Source organism: Chiloscyllium plagiosum, chromosome 1 (assembly GCF_004010195.1).
Source record: "Chiloscyllium plagiosum isolate BGI_BamShark_2017 chromosome 1, ASM401019v2, whole genome shotgun sequence".
In the NCBI taxonomy this organism is placed as follows: Eukaryota; Metazoa; Chordata; class Chondrichthyes; order Orectolobiformes; family Hemiscylliidae; genus Chiloscyllium; species Chiloscyllium plagiosum.
Window position 1 is genome coordinate 75,456,605 of NC_057710.1, and position 8,546 is coordinate 75,465,150.

General features: G+C 40.6%; 1 protein-coding gene across 3 annotated transcripts in view; it reads right to left on the reverse strand.

Annotated features, from left to right (window-relative positions):
* Positions 1 to 8,546, reverse strand: part of htr1aa (5-hydroxytryptamine (serotonin) receptor 1A a) — an 86,590-nt gene that overhangs the window by 17,854 nt on the left and 60,190 nt on the right. The window lies entirely within an intron of this gene.

The following is an 8,546-nucleotide window of genomic DNA, read 5'->3' on the forward strand; positions in this document are numbered from 1 at the left end:
AATGGAGATGGAGAGTTCCAGGAAGGGGAGGGAGGTGTCAGAGATGGTCCAGGTAAATTTAAGGTGAAGTTGATGAATTGCTCAACCTCCTCGTGGGAGCACGAGGTGGCGCCAATGCAGTCATCAATGTAGCGGAGGAAGAGATGGGGAGTGGTGCCAGTATAATTACGGAAGATCAACTGTTCTACGTAGCCAACAAAGCGACAGGCATAGCTGGGGCCCATACATGTGCCCATGGCTACCCCTTTGGTCTGGAGGAAGTGGGAGGATTCAAAGGAGAAATTGTTAAGGGTGAGGACCAGTTCGGCCAAACGAATGAGAGTGTCGGTGGAAGGGTACTGTTGGGGACGTCTGGAGAGGAAAAAACAGTGGTCTTGGAGGCTCTCATCATGGCGGATGGAGGTGTAAAGGGATTGGATATCCATGGTGAAGATGAGGCATTGGGGGCCGGGGATTTGAAAGTCTTGGAGAAGGTGGAGGGCGTGGGTGGTGTCTTGAACGTATGTGGGGAGTTCCTGGACTAGAGGGAATAGGACAGTGTCGAGGTAGGTAGAGATGAGTTCAGTGGGGCAGGAGCATGCTGAGACAATGGGTCGGCCAGGGTGGTCAGGCTTGTGGATCTTGGGAAGGAGGTAGAACCGGGCAGTGCGGGGTTCCCGGACTATGAGGTTGGAATCTGTGGGTGGGAGATCTCCTGAGGTGATGAGCGCAGTTTTAGTTCAGTCTGAACTGGGAAGTTCAACAGTGAGCTGTGTGGAAACTCTCTGTCTTTTCTGCCCTTCAATTTCAATCTGTAAGCATGTGTTCCATTTATATTGTGTTTTTAAGGGAGTTTGCTTATTGGGACTGTTGTGTATATTTGGAACAGCATAATTAAGTCCAGCTGGACAGGTTGAGTTCTGTAGGGGTTCTTTATTCTGTTCTTTGGGTTTCATTGTGTCAACATGGCAAGACAGGATTAATATCTCTGGCTGAAGGGGCAAAGCATAAAATGGAAAGGCGAGAGAAGGTTAGGTGATATAACACAGGGATGCTGTGAGCTGGCTGTGAGCATCCACATAAGCTCAGAGCAAGTGAGTATGATAACACTAAGGGAGTGAGTCCAGAGAACTAATCTGGTTCAGTCCATAAGCTGGGTCTGTATCCATGAAAGCATAGTGTCGTTGTAATGCATTACAATGATTGGGAAATGGATGGCTGAGTGGTACTATCGCTAGACCATTAAATCCAGCAGTTCAGCTAATGTTCTTAGCACCAACGTTCAAATCCTGCCACAACAGATGGTGGAATTTGAATTCTATTAAAAAATATCTGGGATTATGAATCTACTGATGACCATGAAACCGTTGTTAATTGTTCGAAGAACCCACCTAGCTTATTAATGTCTTTCAGGGAAGAAAATCTCCATCCTCACCTGGTCTGGCCTACGTGTGACTCCAGACTCACAGCAATGCGGTTGACTGTCAACTGCCTTCTGAAATAGACTGCCATCATCTACAATGCACAAGTGAGGAATGTGAAGGAATACTCCCCACTTGCCAGATGGGTGCAGCTCCAGCAGCATTCAGACAGTTAAAAGGCAACTGGGGATGGGCAATAACAATAAATGCTGGCCAGTGACACCTATGTCCCACAAGTGCAGGTGTAGCCTGTAGTGTAGCTCAGACCTGACTATGAAAAGCAGTCCAGATCTTCAAAGCACGACAATATTATGACAAACAATACATATCTACAGAAGTGTCAATGAAAATTCTAGATTGAAGGACAAGTTGCAAATATTTCAGAGGTCCTCATGTTTAACAAAAGAAACAATGCTCAGTGTGGGGAAAGTAATGTTTTAATACCAAGAATCTGAACCATTTTGCAGATAAGTTTTATGTCAGGAAGAAGATACATAAACCTGGAAAATCAATTGAGGAAATAAGAGTGTTGCATAGATGTTGGACAAACAAAGCAGACAATTCAGTCTGTACCTTAGTGCAGATTGGCAATCTCCAATCTAAAGTGAAAGAATAGCTTCAGCAGAACAAATCTATCAGACTAGTATGAATGCCAGATAGTCACTGGGGCTTCCTGCAATATTATGAGCTTCACAGGCCTGTGTAATATTCAACAGACAGTAATCCAAAAATGAAACCCTCAAAGGTAAAGTTAAGGCTCTGTGTTGAAACAGTACTCTGTCCAAAAGAACAAATTTATCTGACAGCCCTGTGCTATGGCAAGAATAAATATTTGCAATTCCAGATATTGGACATAAATCTAAAACTACTCACTTCAGCAGACAAAAATCAGAAACTTCAGTTAGTAACCCTAAATGGGCCATAAAAAATTTATAGTGTTTAGCAAGCCACAGTGATTGACAAACAGATGAAAAAAAAGTGAGATGGAAACTGAAGGAAATAAGTGTCTGAAGGCAACCTCACAAATTAGCAGAGTCAGCTGAAGAAGGTTTTGGAACAGCAACAGACAGCATATCATTCCAGGCAGCAGACATTAGAGGAATAGTCAACCAGCATTCATATTCTATGTGTAAATAGATTGATAAAAGACACACTAATTGTTGTGCTAAACAATTATCAAATGCATGTGAACCACTTAAACGTAATGGATAATGTAAGTAACTCACAGTATAAATGATAATACATGCAAATTTCACATTTGCTTGCATGAAAGGGGGAATGCTTAGATAAAAATGCAATCCTGTACTAATGTCCTTCCCGGTTTGTGATAATCGTGTGACCTGAGCCATGCCACCCTCACTGCAGGCAGTCATCATATAACTGTTTCTAATATAAAGAATATAAACTGGATTATTCTCCTTCAAACTCGCAACATACTCTATATATATACAGGTGGGTGCTAATTTATAAAATGCGTCATTCCTGAATGCAAACAACTGCTGACAACTAATGGGGCTTTAGCAACTCTGTCAATTGTTATTATAACACCATTTATTTTAAAATGTTGTTACATTGTTGATGTAACAGGGTTTATAATCAATCCACAGGAACTAAAATCACAAGCTACTGCTGATCATCTCAAAAACTAATTAAAGGAATTTCAACTGCTGAGAAGATACGTAGCTTAATCCTCAATCCTCTTATTTTGGTATTATCACAACTCCAGGGAAAACATGCTGGAAATCACACCTCACTGTTTCTGCAGTTGTCACAAATGTGAAAAGATTTAATCAAACTATCCAAAGTCCCTAATTTGCCGGACTGATAAACTCAGGTTAGAAAAAAACACTCACCAGGTTTTTGAAAATAAGGAGAATAATCCAGCTTGTTTTCTTTGTATTAGAAACAGTTATATGGTAAGAAAATAAATTTTTATTACAAACAAGGATCTTTTAACATTGCAAGTTAGGAAATATGGGAATTTCTAATGTTTAATGGCACAACTTAAGTCTATCTCTCCTTAAATTCCCCCTTCTCAGTCAGACATACAGACAGCCAAAACATGGATATTAAGGGTGAAAAAGTGAAAGAAAATTCAAAACAGCACCATGCAGGATTCGAGGAGTTACTTTCTTTTCTTTTCCTTTCAATTCATTTTAGTTCTCTGCTGTTGAAAATTGATGCTCTCTTTCATTCACCAGTTGAGAATTCACCCTTTCATTGCCATTGAAGTCATTATATTCCACTGTCAGCAGAGGATGTGCAGTGTAAAGTGAGTGGAAGACAGTTGACTACTGCTAGAAAGACTTTTGTACCTCCTCAGAAGAGAAATACACAAAGAGAATTTTTAAAATGCTTTCTCTGCAGTTCTCCGCTGCACTGGACTCATAATCATGATCTCCTGATCAGGAACCAATCAAAACATTGTTGTCAAGCAGATTTTCCATAATTCAGAACTCCTTGGCTCCCGGTGTCTGTTCTGCTCTCACTACTCCAGGAAAATGCAACATTGGATACAACTCACAATAAGCTCCAACATGCTCCAGTCAAAATGATTTTTAAAATTACAGCCATCTCTTTACTCAATTTCCTTGATTTAATGCAGTATCATCCCTTTTTAGTTCAAACTAAAGGAAATAAAGAAATGTGTGATTGAATTTTATATGAATTTGAGCGATTTGGCTATGGCAATAATTGTGGGAGAATTGGATGAAAGGTCTTGACGTCACAAGCATCTCACTCCATTTTTTATGCTGTGGTAAGTTCCTCGCTGGGCAAAGGAATGATGCTAAACAATGGGGATTATAGCTTTGTAAATAACTTGTTAATGGCCAAACTCACCTCACTAATATTAACAGCTTCCTATCTTACCAAAGTTAGAAACCAAGCTAGATGCTGAGGAAACTTGACAAGACATGGATACTAATAGTGGAAACCAAAGCAGGCACCTGTTCCAAGTGACCTTCATGTTGTATATGCTGAACTAACATCTCGGGGCACAAACCATGAGCACCAGCCACATGCACTGCTCATCTGCATACATTGGCATCCAATAATAGCCAGCCTCTCACCTGTCTGATAAACTGGCAGGGCTTGCAGGGTGTACTGACAACTAGCATTGAATAGCAACTACACAGACACTATGTGCACATGGATACCAAGCTGCATTTCTAGACTGTTCACTTGCTCTCTTAATGCCTACCTTCATGCTGGCAGCATCCTTGCCTAACCTACTGCAGTGCTGAAAATGTGTGGCTGGAAAAGTACAGCAGGTCAGGCAGCATCCAAGGAGCAGGAGAATCAACGTTTCGGGCATGAGCCCTTCTTCAGCATCTGCAGTCCTCACTTTCTCCTAACCTACTGCAGTGTCAATGTTAAATAACCAGGCAGTTTGCCTTGCTGCTGAGCAATTTTCAGCCTGCAGGGGGCATACATCTTGCTGTGTAGCAGTATCCTTCATCAATCTCAAACCTGCACTAGGTGCCAGCAGCTAACACACTGCAAGCTGGGAATGGCACATGGTAAGATGGAATCAGATGTGTCAGCTCCCATTGGGGTGGGGTAGGTAGTTAATAATGTGAAACAAAAACAGAAAGTGCTGGAGAAGCTCAACAAGTCTGGCAGCAACTGAGTAAAACAGTTAACATTTTGAGTCCAGTTTTTGATGAAATATGGACTTGAAACATGAACTACTCTTCTCTCTACAGATGCTGTCAGACCTGCTGAGTTCACCAGCACCTTCTGTTTTTGTATCAGATTTTCTGCTTCTGCAGTTCTTTAGTTTTATTTTAGTTAATGAGGTGAGTTTGATAAGATCCGGAAGAAATCTCGTTAAGCCTCCTGGCAAAAGATCCTCCAAAAATCTCAATGCAACTTGGTCTCGGGCAAAAATTATAAGTATCAACTCATGGTACTTACAGAATCAGTGAATAAATGCTTTTAAAATAGTCTATTAAAACTAATGACAATTGCAACTATGAAAAAATAATCATATGAACCATAATCTGAGAAATCATAACTCTTTATCACAGATTTATATTCATCCTGATAGATCATAAACTATTTTTTAAACTGAATCACTTGAATGACCACCTCCTTGATTATGATTTCAATCATGGTGACATTAAGGAAAACTTGACTGTTTATAATGCTGCAATTAACTGTATTGATGTTCACCACATGTTTGTATTTAGATTTACTCTCCCACCCCAAATAGAGGAGATATGAGCAAGGGTGAACATAGTAGTAAAGGGTGTTAAGAAGGGACTTCAAGAAGGAGAGGAAGGTTTAATAATCAAGAAATTTAAGAAGAGGATTGCAGATCATGAGACCTAAGCAGCTGAAGGCTGGGTCATTGCCAGTGACCAAAGGGAAGGGAATACATAATTGGATCATCCCAATGTGTAAATGGATGAAATTTCAGTGTATCTGAAGCTGGGTGCCCAACCTCACAGAGGCAGTGGGTGTGTCAAGAGAAGTAGGAAGGTAAAGTTCTGCTTCATCATCATGATGTAACAGATGACACTATTCAGGATTCCATTTAAGAAAGATGATTTCAAAAACAAAATGCTAGAAATTTGAATTGAGAACTGAAAGTGTTAGGACTACTCAATAAATTTGACAGCACTTGGGGGAGAGAAACAGAGATTATCATTACACATTAATGACCTCTAATCAGAACGCAAATCGTTAACTTTGTTTCTCACTTCACTGGTGCTGCTATGCTTGCTGAGTATTTCCAGCATTTATCTGAAATTATTTAAACGTTATGCCATTTAATACATAGAAAGTATAATGCTGGAAGCAATTGATAAATTATTTAAAAATACCAGATGCTTTGCTCATTGTTGAGGTCTGGGAGTAGGTTTCATTTCCAGTTTATCATCTGCATAATTTCACAGTTTGACAAGGCCAAGGCAATTAAAGAGGAAATAGGAGTTGTATTCTCATTGCACGCTTCCTTCTTATAATCTATTTCCCATGGATTTGTCTTGAACTAGGCAGATAAAAAAGACAGTTTTTCCATTCCAGCTACTATTTTATTGATCGATGAAGGAAGAATATTTTATACAAGAAATACATTTGAATGCTATAAAAGTGGCATGTTTGATTTTCCAAATGAAGTACTAGAATTCTGAATTGTGAAGAGATAGGCAGAGGACATAAAAAAGAAGAATGTAAAAGAGTAGAGAATTAGAACAAAGATGACAGTGGTCAGGAGGGAGCTAATGCTGGAGAGTTCTGTGTTTGTGAAGAGAAGATGAAAAGTTATGAACATAATTCCCTATTCGTTTCTGACAGGTAAGGTTGCACAGTGGAGTACAGTATTTCTAAATGCTGCAGGCTCATATTAAACCCAAATGATTGGGGTTGCCTTGACTTTTCACTCTTGGCTTTCACTCTTGTACATTTTAGCTTATTTTCAAGATAGATCCTTTTACGCTAGTAGATTTGATTTGTCTGATATCCAAGATTTTAGAAGTTTTCAAGAATTGATTTTCTCCTCGTCTGAAAATAAAAAGTCTTGAAAAGCAATTTGATTTAAAGTTAAATAGATCAATAGCATACGGCATTTGAAACAGTCTCTACCTGAAGCTCTCTGCATCTTTCCTCATTCAACTCCATCATTGTAACTCTCAAGTCCCTTCTCCTCCAGAGTGCCTGACCAGCTTTTCCAAGCATCTTTAATAGAATTAGAATCCCTACTGTGAGGAAACAGGCCCTTCAGCCGAACAAGTCCACACTGTCCCTCTGAAGAGTAACCCACCCAAACCCATTCCCTATCCTATATATTTACCCCTGACTAATGCATCTAACCTACACATTGCTGAACACTATGAGAAATTTAGCATGGCCAATTCATCTAACTGCACATCTTTGGACTGTGGGAGGAAACTGGAGCACCCAGAGGAAACCCATGCAGACACGGGGAGAATGTGCAAACTCTACACAGTCACGCAAGGCTGGAATCAAACCCAGGTCCCTGACACTGTGAGGCAGCAGTGCTAGCCACTGAGCCACTGTTCCACCATTAATAGTTGCTCAGTTGTGCAGAGCTTAAGTGTTGCTTTAAAGAGGACACATTTTGTAGAAGCTTTTGGTTTGAACTCGACAAACTTTCTTTGTCAACAATGCATCTATATTATTCACTTCAATCACTCACTGCAGTAGAGAATTCCACTTCCTTCACTGTTTTTTGTTTGAAGAGGTTTTTTCATAACTGACAATTCTCAAAACCACTTATCAGATAACCCTTCATTTCCTTACTGGTTAAAAGTTCCCATCCACTCCCTCCGGCTCTCCTTCTCTCCCTCTCCTCTTTCTCCCAATTTTGGATGACACCAAAATTAGTAATCTAATGGAGAGTGAAGAAGGTTATCTAAGAGAACAGTGGGATCTTGGCTAATGGGCCGAGGAATGATGGATGGAGTTTACTTCAGATAAATGTGAGGTGTTGCATTTTGGTAAAACAAACCAGAGCAGGACTTATACAGTTAATGGTCGGGCCCTGGGGAGTGTTGTCAAAAAGAGAGACCAAGGAGTGGAGGTACGTAGCTCCTTGAAAGTGGCATCACAGGGAGACAGGGTGGTGAAGAAGGCATTTCATCAGTCAGAGCATTGAGTACAGGAATTGGGACGTCATGTTACAGTTGTATAAGATATCTGTAAGACCACATTTGGAGTACTGCATAAAATTCTAATCGCACTGCTACAGCAAGGATGTTATCAAACAGGAAAGGGTGCAAAAAACATTTACAAGGATGTTACCAAGACTGCAGGGCTTGAATAATAAAGAGATGCTGGATATGTTGGGATTTGTTTTCCCTGGAGCCTGGGAGGGTGTGGGATGACCTAATAGGAGTTTTATAAATCATGAGGGGCATAGGTAAGGTGAATAGCCAAATACTTTTCCCAAAGATAGGGAAGTCCAAATCTAGAGGGCATAGGTTTAAAGTGAGAGGGGAGAGAGTTAAAAGGGATGTAAAGGGCAACTTTTTCACAGTGTGGTGCATATATGGAGCAAGTGGGCGGCACGGTGGCACAGTGGTTAGCACTGCTGCCTCACAGCGCCTGAGACCCGGGTTCAATTCCCGCCTCAGGCGACTGACTATGTGGAGTTTGCACGTTCTCCCCGTGTCTGCGTGG